At 36.7% G+C, this 19407-nt stretch overlaps 1 long non-coding RNA gene across 1 annotated transcript in view; it reads left to right on the top strand.

Moving 5' to 3' along the window:
* LOC105745350 (uncharacterized) overlaps window positions 1-19407 on the top strand; it is an 84099-nt gene that overhangs the window by 46433 nt on the left and 18259 nt on the right. The window lies entirely within an intron of this gene.

Here is a 19407-nt window from a genome sequence, read left to right as displayed (position 1 = left end):
TGCACGCATCAGCACTGCGCATGGGCCAGCTAAATACGGGTCAAGGAGGCCCGGGGTTTGAACCGTGGACCTCCCATGTGGTAGACGGACGCCCTAACCACTGGGCCAAAGTCCGTTTTCCCTTCTTTTTATTATTATTTGGTGATCTTTATTGCTGATAATGCTGTGGATTTGGTGTATTGTAGATATATTCAGTCTATTTTGGATAATATACTGCACATATTTTTATCCTTACACTCATACCTTTTTTGTCCTTTTATTTTAATGGGTCATTTGTAAACAGCAAATAGTTAAATGCTTGTTTTTGTTTTTAAATTCAACCTGCCTATTAGTCTTTTAACTGGAAAGTTCAGACATTTGCATTAGTATGATTACTAATATATTTGGATATATATTTATCATTTGAAACTCCTACAGGAAACAATTGACATCTTAGTAATTTAAGGAAGTGTAATAAAGGATCACTTACAAAGGTGTGATCAGGTATAGGGAAACCAAGAGAAAAGTGAAAAGCCCCAGAGCTAGAAGGGCTGAAGGAAGGAGAGGAAGGAGTGGTTATCAGAATCTAGAGACAGAGGCAGGTGGGTGCAGAAGATGGTGTAACAAGAACAAGACCTTTGTTGAGGAATACAGCCAGCATGATGTAACCCTGCAGTGAGCAAGCTGGGGACATCAATACCCCTACCTCATTTTCTTGCCTTCTGATCTTCTGCTGTTCTTCCATTTGGCTGACCCCAAATAGAAGCCAGAGAGCAAGGGAATCTCTAGATTTTAGGAGAGAAGTCAGGTTCTCAGGGTACACAGCAGAGCAGAAAAGGACAAAGAAGAAAAGAATCTGAAAAGGCAAATAAAGATATCCAGAACATATTTCTACTCTCTTAATTTGTGTTTTCAATTTACCATACTTTAAAAATTTTTTTTAATTTGAAGCAAATAAATGTATATTTAACTATCTCTCCTGCCTGCCCCCTCCCCCCCCCCAGATGGTTCCCTTATCTGTTTGCTTGTGGCTTTATTGCTCATTGTTTACTCCTTGTCTGTTTTTTCTTTAGGAGGACCGGGAATTGAACCCATGTGGGAGATGGGGGCTCAACTGCTTAAGCCACATCAGCTCCCTACCCTACTTTTTAATTTATGTTTTATTTAGGTATAATTGGCATACAATGAATTGCACATAAATAAAATGTACAATATGACAAATTGGACATAAGTATACATCTGTGAAACCAACACCACACAAAATAATGAACATATCTATCACCCCCAAAAGATTCCTCTTGTCCATTGGTAGTCCCTCCTCATGGTCCCCAATCCCTGTTTCCAGGATACCATAATAGTTACATTTTATTTTTATTTTTATTTTTTTATCCCCCCTCCCTTGTGTCTTGCTTGCTGTCTGTTCTCTGTGTCCATTTGCTGTACATTCTTCTGTGTGTCTGTATTTATTATTTTTTTATTTATTCCCCACCCCTTGCACTTTGCTTGTCATTTGCTCTCTGTGTCCATTCGCTGTGTGCTCTTCTGTGTTTTTACTTGTCTCCCTTTTTTTCTTTTCTTTTTTTTTTTTTTTTTTGTTGTCGTGTCACCTTGCTGAGTTAACTTTCCATGGTGCTTGTGGGTCGGTGGCTCTCTGTGGCGTGCGGGCAAGCCTGCCTTCACAAGGATGCCCTGGGACATGAACCCAGGGTTTCCCATATGGTAGGCGGGAGCTCAACTGATTGAGCCACAGCCACGTCCCCATAATAGTTACAGTTTTTAGAAATTTTATATAATTAGGATCATATAATATGCAATTTTTGTCTAGCTTTTTAAATTCAGCACATAGGTTGAAGGTCTATCCTTACTATAATATGTGTTATAGTTTATTACTGTTAAGATTTTGTTTGGATATACCATAATTATTTACCCATTCACTTGTTGATAGACATTTTGGTTGTTTCCAGTTTTTGGCTATTACAAATAAAACTGCTATGAACATTCACTTACAAGTCTTTGTATGGACATATGCTTTCATTTCTCTTTTAAATATCTAGAATAGAATGGGCTATATCATATGGTGGGTGTCTGTCTAACTTATTAGGAAACTGCCATATTTCCCAGCAGCAGTGTTTGAGAGTTTCAGTCCCTTCACATTCTTACCAGCACTAGGTGTGGTCCAACTTTTTTATTTTAGTCATTTTAATAATGGGTAATGCTATCTCATGTGGCTTAATTTGCATTTCGCTAATGTCCAGTGATGCTGATTTGTCATCCGTATATATTCTTTATTTTTTTTTTGTTTTGTGAATCTTATTTACTATATTAATTTATTTATTTTTTACTTTTAAAATATATTTTTATGAAAGTATATCATTCATATATGAACATGCATAACAATATGTGTGTAGTAGAAGTTTTGAACTTACAAAATAAACATGCATAACATCATACATATCATCCTTCCACCAACACCTTGCATAATTGTGAAACATTTGTTACAAACTCTGCAAAAGCACTGTCAAAATATTACTACCAACTATAGTCCCTATCTTACATTTGGTGTTTTTTCTCCCAACCCACCCTATTTAAAAATACATATATTTTTTATTACAGAGATTGTGAACTTACAAAACAATCATACACATGTGTAGAATCTGTATACACCACCCCTTCACCAACACACCACACCATGTTGGAATATTTGTTAGAGATTATGATAATATATCATCAGATTATTACCACCAACTATGGTCCATAGCATATATATGACACATTTCCCCATACCCACTCATTATCAACATTCTACATCTTTGGCATGGATGTAAGAATATTATAGTATTGGTGTTAACCACAGTCCAGAGGTCACACCAACTGTATTTTGCCCATGCTTCTCCACATTCTCTCCACCCTGCAATAGTGATTTATTTTTTAAAGATTTACTTTTATCTTTTATTTAGTCCCCTCCTGCCTCATTGTTTTGTGCTCTCTGTCTGCTCTCTGTGCCCATTCTCTGTGTGCTCTCTATGTTAGAGGCATCCAGGAACCAAACTTTGGACCTCCCATGTGGGAGAGAGGCGCTGAATCACTTGAGCCTCCTCCGCCCCTAGCTTTGTTGTGTCTGTCTTTGTCTTTCCTCTTTGTGTCTCCTTGTTGTGTTATCTTGTGTCAGTTCGCTGTAACTACCCATTGCTCCAGCTCAGTCTCTTGCTCATATTCTCCAGGAGGCTTTAGGAACCAAACTTGGGACATTCCATGTGGTAGGTGGGAGCTCAATTGCTTGACCCACATCTGTTTTTCTCTGAATATATTTTTTGGTGAAGTGTTTATTCAAATATTTTGTCCACTAAAAAACTGGGTTGTTTGTTTTCTTAATATTGATCATTGGTAGTTCTTTATGTATATACATATTTTTCAATATTTATTTATTTATTTCTCTCCCCTTCCCCCTCCCTCCCCCCGGTTGTCTGTCCTCTGTATCTATTTGCTGTGTCTTCTTTGTCCGCATGGGAATTTGTGTTTCTTTTTGTTGCATCATCTTGCTGTGTCAGCTCTCCGTGTGTGCGGCGCTATTCTTGGGCAGGCTGAACTTTCTTTCACGTTGGGCGGCGCTCCTTATGGGGTGCACTCCTTGCGTGTGGGGCTCCCCTACGCGGGGACACCCCTGCATGGCACGGCACTCCTTGCGCACATCAGCACTGCACGTGGGCCAGCTGCACACGGGTCAAGGAGGCCCGGGGTTTGAACCGCAGACCTCCCATGTGGTAGGCGGATGCCCTAACCGCTGGGCCAAGTCTGCTTCCTTTCTTTATATATTATGGACACAAGTCCTTTTATAATATCAGATATATGATGAATATATTTTCTTGTAATCTCTGGCTTGACTTTTTATTCTCTGAACATTAACTTTCAAAGAGAAGAAGTTTTAATTTCCATGAAGACTAATTTGTCAACATTTTTTTAAATGGATTGTGATTTTGGTGTCATATATAAGAAATTGTTTAACCCAAGGTTGCAAAGATTTCCTCCAATATTCTCCTCTAGAAACCTAACAGTTCTGGATTTTATATTTAGATCTATGGTTCAATTTGAGCTAACTTTTTGTATCTGGTAAAAGATTCAGATTAAAATTCATTTTTGGCTATGAATATTAAATTGTTCCAGCACTGTTTGTTGACAAGACTGTTTTTTCTGTGAATTGTGTATGAACGTTTATGGAAAATGTGCGGGTCCTTTTCTGGACTCTCTATTCTGTTCCATTGATTTATCTATTTTGATGCCAATACAAAACTGTCTTGATTATTGTAACTTTATAATAAATCTTGAAATCAGTTACTATTAGTGTGTTTCAACTTTGTTATTCTGTTCTGTTTCAACTATTCTAGTTCCTTTACATTTTTATTTGAATCTTAAAATCATTTTGACAATTTCTACAAAAATGCCTGCTGACATTTTGATCAGATTTACATTGACTCTGTTGATTAATTTGGGGAGCATTGACATCTTCAGATTCTTGAATCTACAAACATTAAAACAACATATGTCTCACCATTTATTTAGGTTTTTTAATTTCTCAGTATTGTTTTGTAATTTCAGTGTTCAGGTTTTGTGAATCTTTGGTCAGATTTATCCCTTAGTATATCATGTTTTTATGCAACTGTTAATGGTATTTCCACCCACCACCACCCCCACCCCCCGTGGCTTTTTGCTTGCTGTCTGCTTTCTGTGTCCATTCACTGTGCATTCTTCTGTGTCTGTATTTATTTTTATTTATTTATTCCCCCCCTTGCAGCTTGCTTGCTGTCTGTTCTCTGTGCCCATTCGCTGTGTGTTCGTCTGCATTTTTGCTTATCTCCCTTTTTGTTGCGTCACCTTGCTGAGTTGGCTCTCTGTGGCACTTATGGATTGGTAGCACCCCGTGGCACTTGCAGGCCGGTGGCTCTCTATAGCATGCAGGTGAGCCTGACTTCACAAGGAGGCCCTGGGATGCGAACCCAGGGCCTCCCATATGGTAGACAGAAGTCCAACTGATTTTGCCACAGCTGCTTCCCGTTAATGGTATTTTTTCATTTTTAAATTTAAATTTCTAAATTTTTTTATTTCAATGCTTGCTTTCAAGTTTATTATATCATTAACTTATCATAATCTATCTTCAAATTGTATTATAGCACTTCATGCATAGTATAAAAATGTTATGATAGGGTATTTCTGTCTCTCTCCTCTTGGTCTTTGTACTTTGTTGATATAAGTTTTACTTTTCATTTGTCATAAATCTTTCACTGTATTGTTATTGATTAAACATTTATCATCTTAAAGATATTTAAATAAGAAAAAAAATTATATTTATCTATGTAGCCACCATTCCAGTGCTATTCATTTCATTGTGAAGATTCATATTTACACCTGGTATTATTTTCCTTCTATCTAAAGCACTTTCTTTTTAATGCAGGTCAGATGGCTTTCCTATGTCTGAAAACACCTTTATTTTACCTTAAATTTGAAATATATATTTCTTGTGTATAGAATTCTAGGTTGATAGTTTTGTTTTCTTTCAGTACTTTAATGATGTTGCTTCACTACGTTTTAACTTGAATTGTTTCCTATGAGAAATTTTCTGTTTCCTTATCTTTGTTCCTCTGAATGTAACCTGTCTTTTTCCTCTGGCTGCTTTAAAGATCTTCTTTTAATAGTTTTGAGCAATTTGACTATGATATGCCTTGGTGCACTTTTTTTGTGTGTGTGTTTCTGGAGCTTGGAGTTCATTGAGCTCAAATTTGAAGGTTTCTAGTTTTCATCATCTTTGGTAAACATTCAACAATTATCACTTCAAACATTTTTTCTGTCTCCCTCCCAACACCTTGAGGACTCCAGTTACATATACTTTAGGCTGCCTGAAGTTGTCTCATGGTTCACTTATTCTCTGTTCATTTTTAAAAATTCTTTTTCTCTCAGTTTCTTATTAGTCTTGACTGCTTTATCTTCAATTTCATTAATCTTATCTTCTGGAATTCCTAATCAGCCATTAATTCCATTCAGTGTATTTTTCATCTCAGACACTGTCGTTTTCTTTTCTATAAGTTTCATTGAGGTATTTTTCATATAACTTCCATGTTTTTCTTAACTTCTTGAACATATAGAATGCAGTTATAATAATTGTTTTTATATCTCTGTCTAGTAATTCTAACACCACTGTCACTTCTGAGATGGTTTCTATTCATTGGTTTTTCTCCTCATTATTAGTCATATTTTCCTGCTTCTTTGTATATCTGGTCTATTGATTGGATGGCAGACATTGTGAATTTTACCTTGTTGGGCTCTGGAGAGATTTGTAGTAATGTAAGTATTCTTGAGCTTTGTTCTGGGACATAGTTAAATTACTTAGGAAAAGTTTGATTCTCTTGGGTCTTGCTTTAAAGATTTGTTAGGTGGGAATATTGCATATTCCCCAACTATGAGAAAAAAATCTTCCAAATAGTCTGTGAAATACCCCAATAATTTTGAATTTTTCCACTCAAATTTTTGGCTATAGTTACTATTTCTGGTTCTTTGTGAGCAATTGATACTGTTTCCTCTAATCACTTTGTATAGTCTTTTTCTTGTCCTCAGCTAGTTTCCTCACATTCATGCATTTATCAAGTACTTTCTTGAATAGTGGAAGGGCACCCTTTGCAGGTCAGCAAAGTCCTCTCTCTGAGCAGCTCTCACTTCTCTGGCATTCTGTCCTGTAACTTGAACTCCTCAGTCTCTTCAGACTCTCATCTCCATTTCCTCAACTCAGCAAGCCTTTTCAGTTCTGAGTACTGCTTACCTGCACTATGATCTGGTAAACTCTCAAGGCAATAAGCTGGAATCATAGTAGTACTCACGTAATTTGTTTCTCATTTCTCAGAGATCACTGTCCTTTATTGCTTCATATTCAGTGAATTAAACATGATTGTTTCATATCTTTGTTTTTTGGTGATTTTAGAAGGAAGGTAAACCCAGTCCTGTTTCTCCATCTTGATTGGAGCAGAAGTCTACTTGCCATGCTTTTTTTTTTTTTTGTATGTCACATAAAGTCTTTTTTATTTGCCTATAATCAGGACTGAATATACAAATATAGCTCTTTAGTCACATTCTGATCTCCTCAGAAGGAAAGAATATTGTGGCTTAGAATCAAAATATTTCAGAAATCAGAGTCAAATTTAATACAAGCACTTGAGAGTAATATCAAGGATGTAATGGATATGTGATCCTTCTGGTGAAATAGTTTAACACTCTAAATTTAATCTATATTAGCAGGGAAACTTGGTGTATATTATTAATTTGAAAGGAAGATTTTATTTTAAAAAGCACATTTAGAATTAAACCCATGATTATAAAAAATTGTCTTAATGTAAACACCCACAAGTCCTAGAGTTTTACTGTGTTTTTCTGTTGTTTTCATGATTTTTTCTTCCACATTGCAGGTAACCACTCTCCTGACTGCATACCTGCCATGCTTTTATATGCTTTTTTTTTTATCTCTTTCCTACCCTAATATAGGATTGCTTGGGTCTTTATTCTATTTCTTCCTTGTATTAATTTTGAAATAGTTCATTTTATTTCAGGGTTTTTTTGGTGTTTAAATTTTTTTAACAGGCAAAAATGAATTAACTAGTTCTAAGATTAATCAGTATCTTTACCCTCATCCCACACAAAGACTTAGTAAAACTTTAATTCCTCTTATTTCACCAGTTATTGTTGTCCAGTATTTAGTCTTTCTTTTTTATTATCGCCCAAATTAATCATTACTTTTTTTTTTTTTAAAGATTTATTTTTATTTATTTAATTCCCCTCCCCTACCCTGGTTGTCTTTTTGCTGCGTCTTGTTTCTTTGTCCACTTCTGTTGTCTTGTTTCTTTGTCCACTTCTGTTGTCGTCAGCAGCATGGGAAGTGTGGGCGGCGCCATTCCTCAGCAGGCAGCTCCCTCCTTCGCGCTGGGCGACTCTCCCTATGGGTGCACTCCTTGCGCGTGGGGCTCCCCTACGCGGGGGACACCTCTTTGTGGCACGGCACTCCTTGTGCGCATCAGCACTGCGCATGGGCCAGCTCCACACAGGTCAAGGAGGCCCAGGGCTTGAACCGCGGACCTCCCATGTGGTAGACGGACGCCCTAACCACTGGGCCAAAGTCCGTTTCCCCAAATTAATCATTACTATTGTTACACTCAGTTGATGTTTATTTAGGATTTCTTGCATATTAAATACTCTATTTGCTCACTATTTTTTCTTGCACCTCATTCCTTCTATGTATCAGTGAGGTTCTATTACTAATGCATTCTCTGTGTTTTGTTTTGTTTATTTCTGAAAAATATCTTTATTTTATCCTTGTTGAATAATTGTTTAGCTGGTTACAGATTTTTAGGTTGATAATTATTTACTCTCAGGACTTTAAAGATATTTTACCATTGTCCTTTGATTTTTATTGCTTTTATGGATAGTTGTGCTGTTAGTCTAATAGGCATTCTCATGAACATGATATGCCATTTTCTCTGGTTTCTTTTAAAATAACTTCTCTGAATTTAGTGTTCTTCACTTCACTATACTATTTATAGGTGACATTAGGTTAATTTATTCTGCTTGGGGCTCACTCTGATTCCTGAATTTAATTCTGCAATTCTAGAATAGTCTTTTCATACTATCATTTTAAATATTGCTTCTCCCATATATTCTCTATTAGGCAATTTTTAAACCTTTACTTTTATCCTCCATGTCTCTCAATTTCTCTTTCATGTTTTCCATCTCTGTATTTCTCTTTTCTTTATTTCAAGTAATTGCTTCAGATCTATTTTCCCTCATTAATCTTCCCTTCATCTGTATCTAATCTGCTGGCTATAAAGTTTCAATGGCTGCTATTTACATTTCTATAGCTTTTATCTCTTCACATCTGCTTGGTATTTCTTGGCAATTCTTTTAACTCAGTTTTTATTCCTTCTTTCATATTTTTAATAATTTCAAATACTTATTTTAAAGTTACTGTGTGAAATTTTTCTGAAATTCCCAGGATCAGATTCTGCTGCTTGTTTGCTAACTTATGCACGGCAGATTGTGTATTTTGTAATTTTGGATTGTGATCTCAAGTCAGCTGGGCTTTATCTGTTTAAAGCCTCTGCATCTTGGTTTGAGGGTGTGTTCTTCCAGGGAGTTTTTGCAGTTATTTCTGCCAGTTGGTCTAGTAGTATCATCAGCACAGAACAAATTATGGTATTACTTTATTGACACAAGATGCCCAGATTTTGCATTTGTAAATCATGTGTGCATGTGTATGTATAATATATATTTGTGTACAACCGAGATCGGAAGAAGCTGGGCTCATAGAGCCTTAAGAGGTAAGAGGAAGGCTGAACCCTTACAGACATCACCAGCTATCTTGCTTCAACACATGACTACAGAGTTTGGTAAGGAAGCAACCTTGAGTTGGACTCTTTAGAGCCTTGTAACCATAAGCTTTAACCCCAAATAAATACCCTATATAAAAGCCAACAGATTTTTGGCTGACTAATACAGAGGGTATACTAATCAGCTATTATTTTGTAACAAACAGAATCTAAATAGCACACGCATTCAACAATAGGATTTTTTCCCCTCACATATCTGTAAGTCTGTTGGACTGGCTCTGCTCCACATGTTTATCCTGGCATGTTTTATGGCTCTCGCAGTTGTCTAAGAGGTTTTTATAATATTACATTTCCCCAGTTAACAATGTAATATGTGTCCCATTTATTCAATTCTTGTTTAATATGTTTCCATATCATTGTTGTTGTTTTTTTTTGGAGGTCTCATTTTTTAAAATAATCGTATTCCTTTTCCATTTTTTACATTCATGTGAATAAAATATGTGCTATTAAATTTGCTATGGAAAACATGTGACACTATTAGGAATAAATAAAGTTGCTACTACCATTAAAACAATAGTGTTGCTCTGAAATTTCAATGTGCACCAGAATTACCAAAGAAGCTTGTTAATTAAATAGATTTCTAGGCCTCACAAAGACCTACTGAATCAAAATCTCTAGGGATGGGGCACTAGAAGCCATGTTTTTAACACAAGCTTCCCAAGATCATACTTCTAGAGGTGAAAGTGTAACAATTGGAACAGGTTGATTTTGGTCAACATTTCCATATACCAAAAATTCTCATGTCTCTAATCTTGCTAATTTATATTTATTTTACTTTAAACAATGTTTTCTCACAATATTTGTCAGAAATATTGCTAAATAATAAGGCTTTTAGAGATCACTTATAATATAGGGTTTAAAATAAAAAAATAATGTGATTTTATTTCCAGTCGATAACCTACAAAATGCTTCAGAAAATGGTGTTCAGGTACTATTTAAGTTCTCAGGAATTTAGATAAATTTAGTGAAACCATTATTCAGTATTTTGAGTCAATCTGGTTAGTGACTAACCACCTTTTCTAATAGAATTCTTGAATTACACACTGGCCAATCTTTCCTCATGCCCAACTATAAAAAGTCTGGTTAATGTGCTAATAATACCAGAGAGCTCTTTCTGTCTTTTCCTGATAAATTGCTTAGCACAGTAAGAGCAGCTCCTTTAAGACTGGCAGCAAGAAATAGAGCTCTCTGTTCCCAGTCTGATGGTTCATTTGGCTTATTATTTTAAATTGGGCATAATAAGCTTCCCAGGATGATTTTCCTTCAGAGTTGACTGGTCTCTGCATTGGCCGATTACACAAATTGATCATATTGTCACTTGTGTTCTGGTTCTTGTGGCTAGAAACTTGATTCAGGATTACACAATGCAAAGGAATATTGTGATCTTTCTAGCTTAAAAGAGGCTTACTTGATTGCTAGCTCAAGAGGGATGTAAACAAAATTATCAAAGATTTTCTTCTCTTTTCTCATGTGTTCTTCATTGTGTAGTATTTTCTTTATTAAAACAATACTATGATAATCAATATTTCTCTGCCTATTGAATTCTTGACATTTTGCTTCTCAAGTTAGTAAATTGTGAGTTTGCTGATACAGTTTGTTTGATCTGTTATGTTTTGTTTGATTTGAAGCAGAGGTGTTTTGAGCAGGTGTGGTTCCTTTTGCAAATCTAGGTTGACATCTACTAATTAATCTGAAATTTTTGGATTTATTTTATAGCACATACTATAAAGCTAATTGTTGGGATTTCTTTAGCTTCCAAGAATCCACGGCGAGCTTTGATGCAACAAATTTGGAACATTTTAATTATTTGCCCTGCTCAATTCTTATATGTACATTTAACTCTGTGAACTTTGTAGCTAAATAATTGGGAGGGTTCATTGAGGGGAGAACATTGAGATGTATTTCCCTTCCCTCTGTCCCTTTTCTAAGAAGATTTTTAAAATTAAGTATGATAGAAAGCAATGTGTAGATAACATACCTTTACTTCAGTCAATTATGTGGAATAGGCAAAGGGGGGTTCCAATGATGTAGATAGCAGACTTGTCCTAAATGTTTTCTGGTCCAGCTACAATGGTGTTTATGATCCCTTTGTCGTACTGTTTTCAACTCCATGTAAGTCAACCTCTACTGAATAAGAAGAGACATCGCAATTGTAGATTTCAAATCATTTACTCATCCAGGCTTTAGCAGTTACTTTTATACACAACTGTTTATAAAAATGGTTAATAATAATTCCTATAAAATATACTTACACATAAGTATGGTTTTTCAGCTCTTGAAATGGTGTCCAATTAGAAATTAATTTTTGGTCATCTGTTAGATAACTTCCATAAAATGTCTTACTCTTGTTACTCTCAATTCATCTGTGGGAGAACATAACAGGAACCACTCCTGACTTAACTTGCAAGTCTTGCTTCCCAAGGTAGCTAGTAACTATCCTTGGAGTAGAAGGAAAAGGAGTACAAACGTAAGATACTTGGATTTACTTTGAAACCTGGCTTTTATCCATGAGGCCCTTATTTGATTATTCATATCAAAGTTCTGATGTTATGAAGTAGTCTAGAGAAAGTAGCTATTACCTTAAAATCTTCATTACTGAACTAATCACTTATATAATTAGTTCCTGTTCTGTGATCTTTTCTGGTTTAGCAGGGCATTTGGGCCAATGCTCTGGTCAGTCTTTCACTGGCTATCAAATAATGTAAAAAGTCAACAGTTTAGATACAATGTAATCAAATTGTTTACAAAGAGAAACTACATATCTTTAAAAAGATGTCAATTTTATGAAATCAAAGTAATGTTGATGAACTTTAAATAGCATTTAAAGTGACTGCTAGACACATACAGATCTGGCAGAGTGAAATTAGTAAACAACTAGAAAAATCAAGGAGGAAGATGACTAAATGGAGAATGTGGCGGCGGACTTGGCCCAGTGGTTAGGGCGTCCGTCTACCACATGCGAGGTCCGCAGTTCAAACCCTGGGCCTCCTTGACCCGTGTGGAGCTGGCCCATGCATAGTGCTGATGCATGCAAGGAGTGCCGTGCCACGCAGGGGTGTCCCCCGCGTAGAGGAGCCCCACGCGCAAGGAGTGCACCCTGTAAGGAGAGCCGCCCAGTGTGAAAGAAAGTGCAGCCTGCCCAGGAATGGCACCGCACACACGGAGAGCTGACACAAGATGACGCAATAGAAAGAAACACAGATTCTGTGCTGCTAACAACAACAGAAGCAGACAAAGAAGAAGCAGCAAATAGACACAGAGAACAGACAACTGGGGTGGGGAGGGGAGAGAAATAAATAAATAAATCTTTAAAAAAATAAATAAATAAATGGAGAATGTGAATATCAAAAGCTTCAGAGTCACTTAGAAAAACCGAAAGGAAAAAAAACCTTTAAATATTTCCCCAAAATGATAGTCAAAAGTGAAATGAAGGTGTATTATACTGTCTTACAATTTTATTGGAAAAATAACAATAAATCAATACTTGTTTCACTCTTCTTGATTCTAAGAAGTTTTATAAACAAAATGTATTTCCTTTCATATTTTTTAGTTTCGTTTTATAAATTGTTCTAAGTAAATCCTTTTGAACTATTTGCTATCAAATTATGGTTCCATTTTTAGTGCATTCACTGGGAGATGCCTCTAATGGGTACCAATTGTCCTTAGGTGATAAGGACCTCCTGTACAATGAAGATATCTGCTTTCTTCCTCTCTTTCCCCTTCCTCCACTCTTCATTCCATACCTTTTTTAACTCCTTGCTTTGTCTATCTCTGTCCTTGGTATAATTTGTTGTTCTTCATTTTCATCCATTATCACTTCTCCTCTGATGAAGCTTAAGCTCCGTGGAAACCAGATGGGTGAGTGTGTATAGTTGGTCCCTTGACTTGCTTGTTGGCCTGTTGACTTCTGTGCAATTTTACTTTATAAAGAAACATAGAAAAAATGTATTTATATGTTTGTATTCCCTCCCTTATTTCTAACATTGCAAAGAAGTTATCATAGCTATGCGTTATTTTTACCTAATTTTCTTAGAGAAGAGAAGAATTGCCACAGAAATATTTACCTCACTTCCCCTTGTGGAGAAGAATTGGGGTAGGTAATTACAGAAGGTGAGAAAGGAAAGTGTTTGCCAGAAGGGGGTTCATTTTTAAAGAAGAATAACTGTAGATTACCTGATTCCTTTTGAGAAGAACCAAACTAGAACTGTTTGTACGTGGTAAATGCTCAATAATGTTTGTAGGTTGATCAGTTGACTAACAAGGAGCCAGTCCCAGGCCCCAGTGTTTTGTTGCATTGTCAGTTGCCCTCTAGAGCCAAGTCACGATAAAGCCCAGGCACAGTGCATGCTCTTACTGCCTTCACTGATCAGTGCTCAGGTTATTTGCTTATAGATCAGTTTTTCAGCTAGACTTTAGAACCATGCAAGGAGTTCTAAAAAAAAAAATCTTGATGCCCAGGATACATCCCAGACCAAACGTCTGCGGTGGGAACAAGTGTTAGTATTTTTAAAGGTCACTTGGTGATTCCAAAGAATAGCCAAATTTAAAAACTATTGTCTTAGATCATGGTACCTCCTTATATTTTCCTTGAGGTGGAATATTCATTGTTCTGAGGCCTCAAATAGTCCTTTTAAAAATTTTTATTGACTTTTTATAGCAGATACCAATATAGGTGATTTGATTCAGATGGGAAGTACAAAATTGTCCCTGGAGTATGGAAATGTAATGTGCTTAGACTAGACGCTATGATTTATAAAATCCAGGGTGGGCATGGGGTGAGGGCTCTCCCATCAAGTGAAAGCTTTTTTTTTCACATTTTTCACATTCTCAGATTGGCCTGACATGACTTCTTTTCCTCTCTATGGCTCCTAATGATGTTCTTTTTAAGCTAGATGACAGTGCTTTTAAAATGTGCCATAGTTTGAGGATAGACCGGGGAATACATCTCTCATGGGGCCACCCTTTTTCTCCTGAATTGTTCTTCATGGTTGTTGTCAGGATCTTTTCTTTGAGATGTGAAGGCTGAAACAGGTCTTTGGTCTTTTCACCCCATGCTTACTTTTTGGGTGATGGGCAGCACAAAATATTCTAGAAGTACCACCCCCAACCCCAACTGTGGTCAAGTATGAGTAGTCTAGAAAATAAATTAAGCATATAAAACTCTTGCCCTGGCAAGAAGCCTATATTTTAAACTGTGCATATTGAAAAAAAAAAAAAAGCGTTGGCTAGGATGTAATGTAAACACTGACTTACAAGCCTTGGTGCACTCCATGTTTGTGTTGTGTAAGTAGCTCGTTGAAACTGAAGGGGAAGGAGATTTATCATTTTACTTACATAAGTCATATAAATTTCTGTGGGGGAAGAGGGACTTTAGGAGCTCTTTAAGTGGGGAGAAAGAGGTATTTGGTTTTAGTAAGCAGTGAAGTGAAAAAAGAGGGTAACATCTGGAGTAAAGAGATTAATCTACTCATGAAAGTTAAATTACTGTATTAAGTAATAGTATAGAGGTGTAAACTATGTTTTATGCCATTACATAAAAAAGAGAGTTGCAAACTCTTCTATATATTAATTTAAAATAATATTTTGAAATTATAATAAATATATATATAAATAGCTAGCATTTATTAGATGCTTAACACATACAAATCCATTTACTCTTCTTTGGCAATTCTAGGTGATAGATAAGCTTGTTATAATCATTTCACAGATGAGGCATTGAAAAGTTATTCAACTTGCTCAAGGTCACATGGCAAATAAGTGGCACAGCCGATTCCGACAGACAATCTGGCTTAATTCGATAGGAAATAGGTTCAACTTGATTTTTCTGTCATTCTATTCACATAACTGCTATAATTGCATATTTTGCTTCCTTGCAACTAAGATAAAAGTTTATGGATTGAGTCAATTAATTCCATTTGATATGAATGATAATTGCAAGTGCCATTTAATGATGTTTATTCTGTTGATCTGATGTAATAAATGGAGAATATCTTGAAAGAAGACAGTAATCATATTTCTTCTGGCTTCCTTAAGTCAAGTTTATGTTCTGGGATTCTATTCCATGTTTGTCTTTTCCTGGCAATCCTTTTTCTTTCAATTTTTAAACTTGATCCTCTTTTTAAAATTGTTTTAAATGCATTCTTCACCGCTAATATCTTTAATTAATTTAATTATCCACCACTGATCACCTATTATAACTTAAAAAAAATTATCTACTTTTTAGTAGAAATAAATTATTTTACTGAGATCCCATCACTCTTTTTCTTCATTTTCCTAGGTTGGCAACCTGGAGTTCAGAGTCTCCAGGTGCTCCTTTCAGGATGCTGTTTTTGATACTGAGATACAAGGGAACCTTCACCAACACCGACCCTCCTATTTAACTCAGTATTTTCCCTGTTCCATGTGATGTGCTTTGAATCCACGTTATCCTTTCAACTTTTTCTACTCAATCTGATTTTGGCGATTGGCTCAAGAAGAAACAAAACAAACAAAAGCGAAGTTGAGTGTCTGGCATCCGTTCACTCCCCTGAGCCAGTGGATGGCGGCGGGGAAATCAGAGGTCACAATTTTTGTGCTCTGGTGTCTGCCTTACCTTGATGGGGATTATGACACTTGCCTGCCAAACCGTTGGTGGACCTCAGGTGAAAGTTATTGTAAGTAATGGCCACACATCCGTATTGTTTTAGCCCAATACCCTGTTGAATTAGAAGCAAAATCCGAAGTGGGAGGGGTGGAGGCAATGACTTTTTCTCAGAAGGGGACCTCAAGTCTAACAGCTGCATTTTCAAGCCTGAAATGAACACTCAGGGCCTGTCTTGCCTGTGCTTTTGGTTGGGGCAAACAGTGCCCTGAAGTTCTGATTTTCAGTCTGTATCTCAAAGGTAATGTCTAGAAATCAATTTTCTGCTTGTCCTCTTGTTTAGTCAAGGGGAGAAATTTGCTGCTTATGAAGGCTTGAGGGCTTGACACCACTTCAAGAGAGCTCTCCAGGATCGCAGGTTAAGGTATCTTCTGCATAAACTCACCCTCCCCACACAGCAGAAAGCCTCAACCTTGACCGAAGGGAATTTCCTTACCAGAGGAGAGCAAGGAAATTCCATTCCCTGTTAACGGAGGGAGGTCTCCCCCTGTCACTGACTGCTGCTGTTAGCTCTGTGGGCTCTGGGAGCCCAATTACATGCGGAGGCATTAAAAAAAAGGAGCCCGTTCAAACTGGCGTTCAGAAGACATGGCCACAGATCCTGTCAACAAATAATAGAACGTGCTGGTGTGTTGGCACACACATTTGTAGTTTGGAAGATTACCTTTCAAAGCGGACTTACTGAGCAGTCGGAAATGAGCTGAGACCCCCATTTCTACACCTTTCCTGCTTGGATGGTCTGGATGCCATCAGCACAGGCGGCAGAGAAAATAACAGCAGGGTTAGCTGTTCATGCAAGTGTAATAATAGTCTTTAACAGAAGAAGAGTAATTACCTTTGTCTAGTTTTTCCTGCTGTAAAATGTAACAAAATAGAGACCAATGTCTACTGCTGAAATGCACCGTGCTTCTCTTCTGAGAGACACACCAATGACTCTGATCACAAGCTAAATTCACCTCTTAATTTTGAAAAAAAAAATCTATTACTGATGGGTAGATTCCCTGAAGGCATATGACAGCTCTCAGGCCAGTGCTATTTGGTGAGAAATCTCGATGCCACGGGAGATTTACAGCCTGGGAGATCATAGAGCGAGAGTGGGTGCAGTCGCATCCCCCATTGATTCCCTAGCATCACGATGACAGGGGGTATCTGTGTAGCAGAAGGAAGAGCTTGCGAGGGGTGGCTACGTTTGGAAATAGAAGCCCCTGGAAGCAGCCGGAAGCAGTGGTGCTGAAAAGCAATCGCTGGTGTCAAGAACTTTCTTAGCGAAGCAGTGCAGCTGGTGGCAATAAATAGCATGCTAATAAAGGAGGATGTTCAATCCATGACATAAGCGCACACTGTTTCGACTACCAAACATAATTCATGTGGCTGCGTATGTCTGAAATGGATTTTTCCTTATACATTTATAAATAAAAATGCAAAGATTTCAATAGGAAGGAAAGATCTGCATTTTAAATCAAAGTAAAATGGGAAGATCAATGAGAAGTGCATTGCTTTTTAGAGTACACCATGATACATACCATTTTAAAGATGCTTTGGGTGTCATAGAGCGCAATTACTTCAATTCCTAAAAAAGATGGATGTTGTTGTCTATGATAGTGAAAGCTGTATTTATGACAAGAGGTCTTATATAAATGCTCCACCTCTTTCTAGAAGCTGCAAAAAGGCAGATGCTTATGTTGAATGCCTTGGACCTTACTTTCAAAGATATGATCAGTGTGTGTTCTTACATAGGCCATTAATGAAACCCAGTCAATTTCATATAATCCTTAAAATGGTTCTGAAGGAATTGTGGAAAACAATGAAACAGAAAACCACGTGTTCTGTTAGTGAGGTTTAAACAACAGGCTCATCTGACCTCTTAACTCACTGACTCTGCATGAGTAAATAAGTTACTAGTTTTGGCATAACCAGTGGTTTATTTTACCATCTACTGCTGTTCTTTGTTACATGTTCTATTCATACCACATTTTATTGCTCTTTATAATTACTGTGGAGCATAGCAATTGCACAGACTGTATCATATCCCACTGGGATAAACATTGTGGATGAGGGACCAGAAGAACTTGCCTTTGAGTTAAAGTTTATCCCTACTGCTTTCTTTACATGAGACAGATTTCTCACTGATGTCAGTCACAAAACTAACTCTATGTTTAAATGACTATGGAGTCACTTTTGAATAATACTTTATCCAGGAACTCCAAAAGCCAATTTATTTTCCACTGTGAGGTGTATGTTCAAGCTTATGAAATGAATAGCTGGTTAATCTTTTAAGCTATTACTCAAGATAAAAATCAACTGAACTTGAAAGCAAAATACTGCATTCACACTGTTCTTCTTTGAAATTCATTTTTCCATACTAGACCTTCATAAAAGTTTATTAATATATTTTTGCCTTTGAAAGAAAGGCTATGGTAAGCTCAGATGTCAATGAGCACCAATATTTTCCTTATCATTTTGTTGCTGTTGAAACTCACTACTTAGTGATAGAGAAGCTGAATATCTATTCTCTTCAGCATGGAAACATTAAAAATCAGTAGTGCCACAGCATAAGGATGATGCTATTTAGATATTACTTTGATGTTGTTTAACTGTAGGTGACAAGCTCAGTCTAAATAAAAGCAAGCATATTTCAAAGCATTATATCATAAGGTAAGAATGACTATAGAATAGTGTGAAAGCTTTGACATTCTATAAGAGAAAAATGCTTTACCGAATAAGAAAATGTAGAAGAATTTTACTTGACTGTGTCCTCTAAACTGTTCAGAACCATATGGTTTCAGAGATTTTATTTATGAAATGAATAAAGATTTGAAACTAGTTGTTGAAGGGGAATTCCAGGTAAATGCCACGTGGATATTCTTAAAAAGTTAAAGAACTGTAAAGAATTCCCTTAAATGCATATCTTAAAATGCATATCAATTCTCCAACTCCATACTCTGATTCTGTATATGAGGCCAATAGCTATAAGTCAAATGGTAATGGAGTTAGTTGAGATTTTAAACCACTTGCATATGTGTCATTTCTCTTAGTCAACAACAGAGAAAATCTGAAAGTGTATCTTACTTTGCAAGGAAGCATAGATGGGCTTATGGTAAACAAAAGTTATCTTTTTTAAAAAAATAAATCTTTAAAAATTTTTTTTTATTTATTTCTCTCCCCTTGGCCCCCCCCCCCCCACTGTTGTCTCCTCTCTGTGTACATTCGCTGTGTGTTCTTCTGTGTTCACTTATATTCTTGTCAGAGGCACCGAGAATCTGTGTCTCTTTTTGTTGCATCATCTTGCTGCATCAGCTCTCCATGTGTGCGGTGCCACTTCTGAGGAGGCTGCATTTTTTTCACGTGGGGCGGCTCTCCTTATGGGGCACA

This window comes from Dasypus novemcinctus, chromosome 3, assembly GCF_030445035.2.
Source record: "Dasypus novemcinctus isolate mDasNov1 chromosome 3, mDasNov1.1.hap2, whole genome shotgun sequence".
NCBI classification, from domain to species: domain Eukaryota; kingdom Metazoa; phylum Chordata; class Mammalia; order Cingulata; family Dasypodidae; genus Dasypus; species Dasypus novemcinctus.
The sequence above is the reverse complement of the archived record's forward strand: the minus strand, read 5'-3'. Positions and strand labels throughout refer to the sequence as shown.